Source organism: Chiloscyllium plagiosum, unplaced genomic scaffold (assembly GCF_037043375.1).
Source record: "Chiloscyllium plagiosum isolate Xiang-an unplaced genomic scaffold, Cpla_swu_hap1 HiC_scaffold_31, whole genome shotgun sequence".
NCBI lineage: Eukaryota > Metazoa > Chordata > Chondrichthyes > Orectolobiformes > Hemiscylliidae > Chiloscyllium > Chiloscyllium plagiosum.
The window spans coordinates 38,374,393-38,389,820 of NW_028270169.1; positions in this window are offsets into that span (position 1 = coordinate 38,374,393).

Consider the following 15,428-nt stretch of genomic DNA (forward strand, 5'->3'; position numbering starts at 1 on the left):
ATGGCCCTACTCTGGATTGACTGTGGCCTTACCCTGGACTGACTGTGGCCCTACCCTGGACTGACTGTGGCCCTACCTTGGATTGGCTGTGGCTTTACTTTGGACAGACTGTGACCCTATCTGGTACTGATTGTGGCCCTACCCTGGACTGACTGTGGCCTTACCCTGCACTGACTGTGGCCCTACCCTGGACTGACTGTGGTCCTACCCTGGTCTGATTGTAGCCTTACCCATACTGATTGAGACCCTACCCTGGATTGACTGTGGCTCTACCCTGGACTGACTGTGGCCCTACCCTGGACTGAGTGTGGCCCTATCCTGTACTGATTGTGACCCTACCCTGGACTGATTGTAGCCTTACCCCATACTGATTGTGATCCTACCCAGGACTGACTGTGGCCCTACCCTGGATTGACTGTGGCCCTAGCCTGAACTGACTGTGGCCCTATCCTGGACTGACTGTGGCCCTATCCTGGACTGAACGTGGCCCTAACCTGGACTGACTGTTCCCCTACCCTGGATTGATTGTGGCCCTATCCTTATTGATTGTAGCCCTACCTAGGACTGACTGAGCCCCGACTGTGGACTGACTGTTGCCTTACCCTGGATTGACTGTGGCCCTACCCTAGACTGACTGTGGCCTTACCCTGTACTTACTATAGCCTTACCCTGGACTGACTGTAGCCTTACCCTGGACTGAATGTGGCCTTACCCTGAACTGATTGTGGCCTTACGCTGGACTGACTGACTGTGGCCCTACCATGGACGTACTGTGGCCTAAACATGGGTTTGCTGTGGAATTACCCTGTACTGACTCTGGCCCTATTGTGGACTGACTTGTGGCCTAACCTGGACTGACTGTGGCCATACGCTGGACTGACTGTGGCCTAACCCTGGACTGACTGTGACCTAACACTGGACTGACTGTGGCACTACCCTGGACTGACTGTGGTCTAAACCAGGACTGATTGTGGCCCTATCCTGAATTGGCTGTGGACTTACCTTGGATTGACTGTGGCCTTACCCTGGACTGACAGTGGCCCTACCCTGGAATAACTGTGGCCCTACCCTGGACTGACAGTGGCCCTATCCTATATTCATTGTGGCCCTAACCAGGACTGACTGTGTCCCTCCCCTCGATTGACTGTGGCCCTACCCTGGATTGACTGTGGCCCTATCCTTATTGATTGTAGCCCTACCCAAGACTGACTGTGCCCCTACTGTGGACTGACTGTTGCCTTACCCTGGATTAACTGTGGCCCTACCCTAGACTGACTGTGGCCTTACCCTGTACTTACTATAGCCTTACCCTGGACTGACTGTAGCCTTACCCTGGACTGACTGTGGCCTTACCCTGGATTGAATGTGGCCTTACCCTGGATTGACTGTGCCATCACCCTGTATTGATTGTGGCCCTACTATGGACAGACTGTGGCCCTACCCTGGATTGACTGTGCCCTCACCCTGTACTAATTGTGGCCCTACCCAGGACTGACTGTGGCCCTACCCTGTACTGACTGTAGCCTTACCCCATACTGATTGTGACCTTACCCTGTACTGACTGTGGCCCAACCCTGGACTGACTGTGGTTCTACCCTGTACTGATTGTGGCCTTACCCTGGATTGCCTGTGGCCCAATCCTGTACTGATTGTGGCCCTACCCAGGACTGACTGTGTCCCTCCCTTGGACTGACTGTGGCCCTCCCCTGGATTGACTGTGGCCTTACCCTGGACTGACTGTGGCCTTACCCTGGATTGAATGTGGCCTTACCCTGGATTGACTGTGCCCTCACCCTGTACTGATTGTGGCACTACCATGGACAGACTGTGGCCCTACCCAGGACTGACTGTGGCCCTACCCTGTACTGACTGTAGCCTTACCCCATACTGATTGTGACCTTACCCTGTACTGACTGTGGCCCTACCCTGTACTGACTATGGCCCAACCCTGGACTGACTGTGTCCCTCCCTTGGACTGACTGTGGCCTTACCCTGGACTGACTGTGGCCCTCCCCTGGATTGACTGTGGCCTTACCCTGGACAGACTGTGGCCATACCCTGGACTGACTGTGACCTTACCCTGAACTGATTGTAGCCTTACCCCATACTGATTGTGACCCTACCTTGAACTGACTGTGGCCCTACCTTGGATTGACTGTGGCTCTACCCTGGACAGACTGGCCCTATCCTGTACTGACTGTAACCATACCCTGTACTGATTGTGACCCTACCCTGGACGGTCTGTGGCCCTACCCTGACCTGACCGTGGCCCTATCCTGTACTCATTGTGGCCCTACCCTGGAATGACTGTGGCCCTACCCCGGATTGACTGTGGCCCTATCCTGTACTCATTGTGGCCCTACCCAGGTCTGACTGTGTCCTTCCCCTGGACTGACTGTGTCCCTCCCTTAGACTGACTGTAACCTTACCCTATACTGATTGTGACCCTACCCTGGATTGACTGTGGCCCAACCCTGGATTGACTGTGGCCTGAACCCTGTACTGATTGTCGCCCTACCCGGGACTGACTGTGGCCCTACTCTGGATTGACTGTGGCCCTATCCTGTACTGACTGTAGCCTTACCCCGTACTGATTGTGACCCTAGCCTGGACTGTCTGTGGAGCTACCATGTACTGAGTGTAGCCCTACCCTGGACTGAGTGTGGCCCTACTAAGACTGACTGTTGCCAAACCCTGGACTGACTGTGGCCTTACCCTGGACTGACTGTTGCCCTACCCTGAACTGACTGTCACCCTATCCTGTACTGATTGTGGCCCTAACCAAGACTGGCTGTATCCCGCCCATGGATTGACTGTGGCCCTACCCTGGACTGACTGTGGCCCTACCCTGGATTGACTGTGGCCCTACCCTAGACTGACTGTGGCCTTACCCTGTACTTACTATAGCCTTACCTTGGACTAAATGTGGCCTTACCCTGAACCGATTGTGGCCTTACGCTGGACTGACTGATTGTGGCCCTACCATGGACGGACTGTGGCCTAAACCTGGATCGGCTGTGGCCTTACCCTGTACTGACTGTGGCCCTACTGTGAACTGACCGTCGCCCTATCCTGTATTGATTGTGGCCCTAACCAAGACTGGCTGTGTCCCGCCCATGGATTGATTGTGGCCCTACTCTGGACTGACAGTGGCCCTATCCTGTATTCATTGTGGCCCTAACCAGGACTGACAGTGTCCCTCCCCTCGATTGATTGTGGCCTTACCCTGGTCTGACTGTGGCCCTACCCTGTACTGACGGTGGCCCTACCTTGGATTGACTGTGGCCCTACCCAGGACTGACTGTGCCCCTACTGTGGACTGTCTGTTACCTTACCCTGGATTGACTGTGGCCCTACCCTAGACTGACTGTGGCCTTACTCTGTACTTACTATAGCCTTACCCTGGACTGACAATACCCTGGACTGACGGTGGCCTAACCCTAGGCTCAATATGGCCTTAACCTGAACTGATTGTGACCGTACGCTGGACTGACTGATTGTGGCACTACAATGGACAGACTGTGGCCTAAACCTGGATTGGCTGTGGAATTACCCTGTACTGACTCTGGCCCTACTGTGGACTGACTGTGGCCTAACCCTGGACTGACTGTGGCCCTACCCTGGACTGACTGTGGCCTTACCCTGGACTGACTGTGGCCCTACCCAGGACTGACTGTGGCCTTACGCTGTATTGATTGTGGCCACACCCAGGACTGACTGTGTCCCGCCCCTGGACTGACTGTGACCTTACCTTGGATTTCCAGTGGCCCTTCCCTGGATTGACAGTGGCCCTACCCTGTACTCACTGTGGCCCTACCTTGGATTGACTGTGGCTCTACACTGCACTGACTGCGTCCTTACCCAGGACTGACTGTGGCCCTAGCCTGGACTGACTGTGGCCCTAGCCTGAACTGACTGTGGCCCTACCCTGGACTGACTGTGGCCATAACCTGGACTGACTGTGGCCCTACCGTGGATTGAATATGGCCCTAGCCTGGACTGACTGTGGCCTTACCCTGGACTGACTGTAACCTTACCCCATACTGATTGTGACCCCACCGTGGACTGATTGTGGTCCTACTTTGATCCACAGTGGCCCTACCCGGAACTGATTGTGGCCCTACCCCGTACTGATTGTGACCCTACCTTAGACTGACTGTGGCCCTACACTGTACTGACTGTGGCCATATACTGGATTGACTGTGGCCCTACCCTGTACTGATTGTGGCCATATACTAGATTGACTGTGGCCCTATCCTGTACTGAATGTGGCCTTACCCTGGACTGACTGATGTCCTACTCTGGACTAACTGTGGCCTCACCCTGGACTGATTGTGTCCCTAACCTGTACGTACTGTGGCCTTACCGTGGACTGACTGTAGCCTTACCCTGGACTGACTGTAGCCTTACCCTGGACTGACTGTGGGCTTACCCTGTACTGACTGTGGTCCTACCCTGTACTGATTGTGTTCCTACCCTGTACTGACTGTGGCCTTACCCTGGACTGAATGTGGCCTTACCTTGGACTGACTGTGGTACTACTCTGGACTGACAGTGGCCTTACCCTGGACTGATTGGGGCCCTATCCTGGACTGACTGTGACCCTACCATGGACTGACTGTGGCCTTACCACATACTGATTGTGACCCAACTCTGGACAGATTGTGGTCCTACCCTGATTGACTGTGGCCATACCCTGTACTGATTGTGGCCCTACCCGGGACTGACTGTGGCCCTACACCGTATTGATTGTGACCCTACCTTAGACTGATTGTGGCCCTACCCTGGACTGACCGTGGCCCCACTCTGGATTGCCTGTGGCTTATCCTGGACTGACTGTGACCCGACCGTGGATTGACTATGGCCTTACCCTGGACTGACTGTGGTCTTACCCTGGACTGACTGTGGCCCTACCCTGGATTGACTGTGGCCCTATCCTGTATTGCTTGTGGCCTACCCAGGACTGACTGTGTCCCTCCACTAGACTGACTGTAACCTTACCCCATATTGATTGTGACCCTACCCTGGATTGAATGTGGACTTACCCAGGATTCACTGTGGCCTGACCCTGCACTGATTGTGGCCCTACCCGGGACTGACTGTGGCCCTATGCTGGATTGACTGTGGCCCTACCCTGTGCTGACTGTAGTCTTACCCCATACTGATTGTGACCCTACCCTAGACTGTCTGTGGTCCAATTCTGTACTGACTGTGACCCTACCCTGTACTGATTGCGACCCGATCCTGTACTGACTGTGGCCTTACCCTGGACTGACTGTGTCCTCACCCAGGACTGATTGTGGCCCTACCCTGTACTGACTGTGGCCCTACTCTGGACTGACTGTGGCCTTACCTTGGACTGACTGTGGCCCTATCCTGGACTGACTGTAACCCTACCATGGACTGACTGTGGCCTTACCCCATACTGATTGTGACCCCACCCTGGACAGATTGTGGTCCTACCCTGATTGACTGTGGACATACCCTATACTGATTGTGGCCCCACCCGGGAATGACTGTGGCCCTACACCGTACTGATTGTGACCCCACCCAAGACTGATTGTGGCCCTACCCTGGTCTGACTGTGGCCCCACTCTGGATTGTCTGTGGCCTTATCCTGGACTGACTGTGACCCTACCTTGGATTGACTATGGCCTTACCTTGGAGTGACTGTGGTCTTACCCTGGATTGACTGTGGCCATATCCTGTATTGCTTTTGGCTACCCAGGACTAACTGTGTCCCTACCCTAGACTGACTGTAACCTTACCACATACTGATTGTGACACTACCCTGGATTGACTGTGGCCCTACCCTTGATTGACTGTGGCCTGACCCTATACTGATTGTGGCCCTACCTGCTATTGACTGTGGCCCTACCCTGGATTGACTGTGGCCTGACCCTATACTGACTGTGACCCTACCCTGTACTGATTGTGGCCCGACCCTGTACTGACTGTGACCTTACCCTGGACTGACTGTAGCCTTACCCTGGACTGACTGTGGCCTTATCCTGTACTGACTGTGACCGTTCCCTGTACTGATTTTGGCCTGACCCCGTACTGACTGTGGCTTTACTCTGTACTGACTGTGGCCCTACCCTCGACTGAGGGTGGCCATACCCTGTACTGACTGTGGCCTTACCCTGGCCTGACTGTGGTCCTACTCTGGACTGACTGTGGCCCTATCCTGTACTGACTGCGGCCTGACCCTGTACTGACTGTGGCCTTACTCTGTACTGACTGTGGTCCTAACCTGGACTGATGGTGGCACTACCCTGTACTGACTGTGGCCTTACCCTGGACTGACTTTGGTCCTATTCTGGACTGATTGTGGCCTTGCCCTGGACTGATTGTGGCCCGAACCTGTACTGACTGTGGCCTTATCCTGGACTGACTGTAGCCCTACCCTGTTCTGATTGTGACACTACCCTGTGCTGACTGTGGCCCTACTCTGGACTGACTGTGGCCCTACCCTGTAGTGACTGTGGCCCTACCCTGGATTGACTGTGGTCTCACCCGGGACCGATTGTGGCCCTACCCTGTACTGACTGTAGCCTTACTCTGTACTGACGGTGGCGCTACATCGTACTGACTGTGCCCCTACTGTGGACTGACTGTTGCCATACCCTGGATTGAATGTGGCCCTACCCTAGACTGACTGTGGCCTTACCCTGTATTTACTATAGCCTTACCCGTGACTGACTGTGACCTTAGCCTTGATTGACTGTAGCCCTGCCCTGGACTGACTGTGGCCTTAACCTGCACTTACTATAGCCTTACCCGAGACTGACTGTAGCCTTACCTTGGACTGACTGTGGCCCTACCTGGACTGACTGCAGCTTGACCCTGGACTGACTGTCGCCCTACCCTGCACTTACTGTAGCCTTACCATGGACTGACTGTAGCCTTACACTGGACTGACTGTGGCCCTACCCTGGAATGATTGTGGCCCCACCCTGGACTGACTGAAGCCTTACCCTGGACTGACTGCGGCCTTCCTCTAGACTGACTGTGGTCCTACCCTGTACTGACTGGAGCCTTATCTTGGACTGACTGTGGCCCTACCGTGGACTGATAGTAGCCTTACCCCATATTGATTGTGACCCTACCCTGGACTGACTGAAGCCTTACCCTGGACTGACTGCGGCCTTACCCTGGACTGACTGTGGCTCTACCCTGGACTAACTGTGGCCTTATCCTGGACTGACTGTGGTCCTACTCTGGACTGACTGTGGCCTCACCCTGGACTGATTGTGGCACTACCCTGTACTGAATGTGGCCCTACCATGTACTGAATGTGGCCTTACCCTGGAATGACTGTGGCCCTACTCTGGACTGACTGTGTCCAAAACCCTGGACTGACTGTGGCCCTACCCTGGATTGACTGTGGCCCTATCCTGTGTCGATTGTGGGCCCTACCCTGGACTGACTGTCGCCCTACCCTGGATTGACTGCAGCCTTACCCTGGACTGACTGTGGCCTAACCCAGGACTGACTGTGACCTTACCTTGGATTTCCTGTGGCCCTTCCCTGGATTGATGGTGGCCGTACCCTGGACTGATGGTGGCCCTACGCTGTATCTACTGTGGGCCAACCTTGGATTGACTGTGGCTCTACACTGCACTGACTGTCCTTACCCAGGACTAACTGTGCCCCTAGCCTGGACTGACTGTGCCCCTAGCCTGGACTGACTGTGGCCCTACCCTGGACTGACTGTGACCCCACTCTGGATTGCCTGTGGCCTTATCCTGGACTGACTGTGGCCCTACCTTGGATAGACTGTGGCCTGACCCTGTACTGATTATGGCACTACCCAGGACTGATTGTGGCCCTACCCTGGATTGACTGTGGCCCTAACCTGTGCTGACTGTAGCCTTACCCCCACACTGATTGTGACCCTACCCTAGACTGTCTGTGGACCAACCCTGTACTGACTGTGACCCTACCCTGTACTGATTGGGGCCCGACTCTGTAATGACTGTGGCCTTACCCTGGACTGACTGTAGCCTTACCCGGAATTGATTGTGCCCCAACCCTGGACTGACTGTGGCCTTACCCTCAACTGGTTGTGGTCCTACCCTGGATTGACTGTGGCCCTACCCTGTCCTGATTGTGTTCCTACCCTGGACTGACTGTGGCCTTACCCTGGACTGACTGTGGTCCTACTCTGGACTGACTGTGGCTTTACACTGGACTGACTGATGCCCTACCCTGGACTGACTGTGGCCTTACCCTGGACTGACTGTGGCCTTACCCTGGACTGACTGTGGCCTTACACTGGACTGACTGATGCCCTACCCTGGACTGACTGTGGCCTTACCCTGGACTGACTGTGGCCTTACCCTCAACTGGTTGTGGTCCTACCCTGGATTGACTGTGGCCCTACCCTGTCCTGATTGTGTTCCTACCCTGTACCGACTGTGGCCTTACCCTGGACTGACTGTGGCCTTACACTGGACTGACTGATGCCCTACCCTGGACTGACTGTGGCCTTACCCTGGACTGACTGTGGCCTTACCCTGGAATTGATTGTGCCCCAACCCTGGACTGACTATGGCCTTACCCTCAACTGGTTGTGGTCCTACCCTGGATTGACTGTGGCCCTACCTGTACTGATTGTGTTCCTACCCTGTACTGACTGTGGCCTTACCCTGGACTGAATGTGGCCTTACCCTGGACTGACTGTGGCCCTATCCTGTACTGACTGTGGCCTTACCCTGGACTGACTGTGGTCCTACTCTGGACTGACTGTGGCCTTACACTGGACTGACTGATGCCCTACCCTGGACTGACTGTGGCCTTACCCTGGACTGACTGTGGCCTTACCCTCAACTGGTTGTGGTCCTACCCTGGATTGACTGTGGACCTACCCTGTCCTGATTGTGTTCCTACCCTGTACTGGCTGTGGCCTTACCCTGGACTGAATGTGGCCTTAACCTGGACTGACTGTGGTCCTACTCTGGACTGACTGTGGCCTTACCCTGGACTGACTGTGTCCCTATCCTGGACTGACTGTGACCTTACCATGGACTGACTGTGGCCTTACCGCATACTGATTGTGACCCCACCCTGGACAGATTGTGGTGCTACCCTGATTGACTGTGGCCCTACCCGGGACTGATTGTGGCCCTACACCGTACTTATTGTGACCCTACCCTAGACTGACTGTGGCCCCACTCTGGATTGCCTGTGGCCTTACCCTGGACTGACTGTGTCCCTATCCTGGACTGACTGTGACCTTACCATGGACTGACTGTGGCCTTACCGCATACTGATTGTGACCCCACCCTGGACAGATTGTGGTGCTACCCTGATTGACTGTGGCCCTACCCGGGACTGATTGTGGCCCTACACCGTACTTATTGTGACCCTACCCTAGACTGACTGTGGCCCCACTCTGGATTGCCTGTGGCCTTATCCTGGACTGACTGTGACCCTACCTTGGATTGACTATGGCCTTACGCTGGACCGACTGTGGCCTTACCTTGGAGTGACGGTGGCCCTACCCTGGATTGACTGTGGCCCTATCCTGTATTGCTTGTAGCCTACCCAGGACTGACTGTGTCCCTCGCCTAGACTGACTGTAACCTTACCCCATACTGATTGTGACACTACCCTGGATTGACTGTGGCCTCACCCAGGACTGATTGTGGCATTACCCTGTACTGACTGTGGCCTTACCCTGTACTGATTGAATTCCTACTCTGTACTGACTGTGTCCCTATCCTGGACTGACTGTGACCCTACCGTGGACTGACTGTGGCCTTACCTCATATTGATTGTGACCCCACCCTGGACTGATTGTGGTACTATCCTGATTGACTGTGGCCCTAACCTGTACTTATTGTGGCCCGACCCGGGACTGACTGTGACCCCACTCTGGATTGACTGTGGCCCTACCCTGGATTGACTGTGGCCCTATTCTGTATTGCTTTTGGCCTACCCACGACTGACTGTGTCCCTCCCCTAGACTGACTGTAACCTTACCCCATACTGATTGTGACACAACTCTGGATTGACTGTGGCCCTACCCTGTGCTGACTGTAGCCTTACCCCATACTGTTTGTGAACCCACCCTAGACTATCTGTGGACCAACCCTGTACTGACTGTGACCCTACTCTGTACTGATTGTGGCCCGATCCTGTACTGACTGTGTCCTTACCCTGGACTGACTGTAGCCTTACCCTGGACTGACTGTGGCTTTATCCTGTACTGACTGTTGCCCTACCCTGTACTGACTGTGGCCTCACACTGGACTGACTGTGGTCCTACTCTGGGCTGACTGTGGCCCTACCTGGACTGACTGCAGCTTGGCCCTGGACTGACTGTCGCCCTACCCTGCACTTACTGTAGCCTTACCATGGACTGACTGTAGCCTTACACTGGACTGACTGTGGCCCTACCCTGGAATGATTGTGGCCCCACCCTGGACTGACTGAAGCCTTACCCTGGACTGACTGCGGCCTTCCTCTGGACTGACTGTGGTCCTACCCTGTACTGACTGGAGCCTTATCTTGGACTGACTATGGCCCTACCGTGGACTGATAGTAGCCTTACCCCATATTGATTGTGACCCTACCCTGGACTGACTGAAGCCTTACCCTGGACTGACTGCGGCCTTACCCTGGACTGACTGTGGCTCTACCCTGGACTAACTGTGGCCTTATCCTGGACTGACTGTGGTCCTACTCTGGACTGACTGTGGCCTCACCCTGGACTGATTGTGGCACTACCCTGTACTGACTGTGGCCCTAACCTGGACTGACTGTGCCCCTACCCTGTACTGAATGTGGCCCTACCCTGTACTGAATGTGGCCTTACCCTGGAATGACTGTGGCCCTACTCTGGACTGACTGTGTCCAAAACCCTGGACTGACTGTGGCCCTACCCTGGATTGACTGTGGCCCTATCCTGTGTCGATTGTGGGCCCTACCCTGGACTGACTGTCGCCCTACCCTGGATTGACTGCAGCCTTACCCTGGACTGACTGTGGCCTAACCCAGGACTGACTGTGACCTTACCTTGGATTTCCTGTGGCCCTTCCCTGGATTGATGGTGGCCGTACCCTGGACTGATGGTGGCCCTACGCTGTATCTACTGTGGGCCAACCTTGGATTGACTGTGGCTCTACACTGCACTGACTGTGTCCTTACCCAGGACTAACTGTGCCCCTAGCCTGGACTGACTGTGCCCCTAGCCTGGACTGACTGTGGCCCTACCCTGGACTGACTGTGACCCCACTCTGGATTGCCTGTGGCCTTATCCTGGACTGACTGTGGCCCTACCTTGGATAGACTGTGGCCTGACCCTGTACTGATTATGGCACTACCCAGGACTGATTGTGGCCCTACCCTGGATTGACTGTGGCCCTAACCTGTGCTGACTGTAGCCTTACCCCCACACTGATTGTGACCCTACCCTAGACTGTCTGTGGACCAACCCTGTACTGACTGTGACCCTACCCTGTACTGATTGGGGCCCGACTCTGTAATGACTGTGGCCTTACCCTGGACTGACTGTAGCCTTACCCGGAATTGATTGTGCCCCAACCCTGGACTGACTGTGGCCTTACCCTCAACTGGTTGTGGTCCTACCCTGGATTGACTGTGGCCCTACCCTGTCCTGATTGTGTTCCTACCCTGGACTGACTGTGGCCTTACCCTGGACTGACTGTGGTCCTACTCTGGACTGACTGTGGCTTTACACTGGACTGACTGATGCCCTACCCTGGACTGACTGTGGCCTTACCCTGAACTGACTGTGGCCTTACCCTGGACTGACTGTGGCCTTACACTGGACTGACTGATGCCCTACCCTGGACTGACTGTGGCCTTACCCTGGACTGACTGTGGCCTTACCCTCAACTGGTTGTGGTCCTACCCTGGATTGACTGTGGCCCTACCCTGTCCTGATTGTGTTCCTACCCTGTACCGACTGTGGCCTTACCCTGGACTGACTGTGGCCTTACACTGGACTGACTGATGCCCTACCCTGGACTGACTGTGGCCTTACCCTGGACTGACTGTGGCCTTACCCTGGAATTGATTGTGCCCCAACCCTGGACTGACTATGGCCTTACCCTCAACTGGTTGTGGTCCTACCCTGGATTGACTGTGGCCCTACCCTGTACTGATTGCGTTCCTACCCTGTACTGACTGTGGCCTTACCCTGGACTGAATGTGGCCTTACCCTGGACTGACTGTGGCCCTATCCTGTACTGACTGTGGCCTTACCCTGGACTGACTGTGGTCCTACTCTGGACTGACTGTGGCCTTACACTGGACTGACTGATGCCCTACCCTGGACTGACTGTGGCCTTACCCTGGACTGACTGTGGCCTTACCCTCAACTGGTTGTGGTCCTACCCTGGATTGACTGTGGACCTACCCTGTCCTGATTGTGTTCCTACCCTGTACTGGCTGTGGCCTTACCCTGGACTGAATGTGGCCTTAACCTGGACTGACTGTGGTCCTACTCTGGACTGACTGTGGCCTTACCCTGGACTGACTGTGTCCCTATCCTGGACTGACTGTGACCTTACCATGGACTGACTGTGGCCTTACCGCATACTGATTGTGACCCCACCCTGGACAGATTGTGGTGCTACCCTGATTGACTGTGGCCCTACCCGGGACTGATTGTGGCCCTACACCGTACTTATTGTGACCCTACCCTAGACTGACTGTGGCCCCACTCTGGATTGCCTGTGGCCTTACCCTGGACTGACTGTGTCCCTATCCTGGACTGACTGTGACCTTACCATGGACTGACTGTGGCCTTACCGCATACTGATTGTGACCCCACCCTGGACAGATTGTGGTGCTACCCTGATTGACTGTGGCCCTACCCGGGACTGATTGTGGCCCTACACCGTACTTATTGCGACCCTACCCTAGACTGACTGTGGCCCCACTCTGGATTGCCTGTGGCCTTATCCTGGACTGACTGTGACCCTACCTTGGATTGACTATGGCCTTACGCTGGACCGACTGTGGCCTTACCTTGGAGTGACGGTGGCCCTACCCTGGATTGACTGTGGCCCTATCCTGTATTGCTTGTAGCCTACCCAGGACTGACTGTGTCCCTCGCCTAGACTGACTGTAACCTTACCCCATACTGATTGTGACACTACCCTGGATTGACTGTGGCCTCACCCAGGACTGATTGTGGCATTACCCTGTACTGACTGTGGCCTTACCCTGTACTGATTGAATTCCTACTCTGTACTGACTGTGTCCCTATCCTGGACTGACTGTGACCCTACCGTGGACTGACTGTGGCCTTACCTCATATTGATTGTGACCCCACCCTGGACTGATTGTGGTACTATCCTGATTGACTGTGGCCCTAACCTGTACTTATTGTGGCCCGACCCGGGACTGACTGTGACCCCACTCTGGATTGACTGTGGCCCTACCCTGGATTGACTGTGGCCCTATTCTGTATTGCTTTTGGCCTACCCACGACTGACTGTGTCCCTCCCCTAGACTGACTGTAACCTTACCCCATACTGATTGTGACACAACTCTGGATTGACTGTGGCCCTACCCTGTGCTGACTGTAGCCTTACCCCATACTGTTTGTGAACCCACCCTAGACTATCTGTGGACCAACCCTGTACTGACTGTGACCCTACTCTGTACTGATTGTGGCCCGACCCTGTACTGACTGTGTCCTTACCCTGGACTGACTGTAGCCTTACCCTGGACTGACTGTGGCTTTATCCTGTACTGACTGTTGCCCTACCCTGTACTGACTGTGGCCTCACACTGGACTGACTGTGGTCCTACTCTGGGCTGACTGTGGCCCTACCTGGACTGACTGCAGCTTGACCCTGGACTGACTGTCGCCCTACCCTGCACTTACTGTAGCCTTACCATGGACTGACTGTAGCCTTACACTGGACTGACTGTGGCCCTACCCTGGAATGATTGTGGCCCCACCCTGGACTGACTGAAGCCTTACCCTGGACTGACTGCGGCCTTCCTCTGGACTGACTGTGGTCCTACCCTGTACTGACTGGAGCCTTATCTTGGACTGACTATGGCCCTACCATGGACTGATAGTAGCCTTACCCCATATTGATTGTGACCCTACCCTGGACTGACTGAAGCCTTACCCTGGACTGACTGCGGCCTTACCCTGGACTGACTGTGGTCCTACCCTGTACTGACTGGAGCCTTATCTTGGACTGACTGTGGCCCTACCGTGGACTGATAGTAGCCTTACCCCATATTGATTGTGACCCTACCCTGGACTGACTGTGGCTCTACCCTGGACTAACTGTGGCCTTATCCTGGACTGACTGTAGTCCTACTCTGGACTGACTGTGGCCTCACCCTGGACTGATTGTGGCACTACCCTGTACTGACAGTGGCCCGAACCTGGACTGACTGTGTCCCTACCCTGTACTGAATGTGGCCCTACCCTGTACTGAATGTGGCCTTACCCTGGAATGACTGTGGCCCTACCCTGGACTGACTGTGTCCAAAACCCTGGACTGACTGTCACCCTACCCTGGATTGACTGCAGCCTTACCCTGGACTGACTGTGGCACTACACCGGACTGACTGTAGCCTTACCCTGGACTGACTGGGCCTTACCCTGGACTGACTGTGGCCCTTCCCAGGACTGACTGTGACCTTACCTTGGATTTCCTGTGGCCCTTCCCTGGATTGATGGTGGCCCTACCCTGGACTGATGGTGGCCCTACCCTGTATCTACTGTGGCCAACCTTGGATTGACTGTGGCTCTACACTGCACTGACTGTGTCCTTACCCAGGACTAACTGTGCCCCAAGCCTGGACTGACTGTGCCCCTAGCCTGGACTGACTGTGGCCCTACCCTAGACTGACTGTGGCCCCACTCTGGATTGCCTGTGGCCTTATCCTGGACTCACTGTGGCCCTACCTTGGATAGACTGTGGCCTGACCCTGTACTGATTATGGCACTACCCAGGACTGACTGTGGCCCTACCCTGGATTGACTGTGGCCCTAACCTGTGCTGACTGTAGCCTTACCCCCACACGGATTGTGACCCTACCCTAGACTGTCTGTGGACCAACCCTGTACTGACTGTGACCCTACCCTGTACTGATTGGGGCCCGATCCTGTAATGACTGTGGCCTTACCCTGGACTGACTGTAGCCTTACCCGGAATTGATTGTGCCCCAACCCTGGACTGACAGTGGCCTTACCCTCAACTGGTTGTGGTCCTACCCTGGATTGACTGTGGCCCTACCCTGTCCTTATTGTGTTCCTACCCTGGACTGACTGTGGCCTTACCCTGGACTGACTGTGGTCCTACTCTGGACTGACTGTGGCCTTACACTGGACTGACTGATGCCCTACCCTGGACTGACTGTGGCCTTACCCTGGACTGACTGTGGCCTTACACTGGATTGACTGATGCCCTACCCTGGACTGA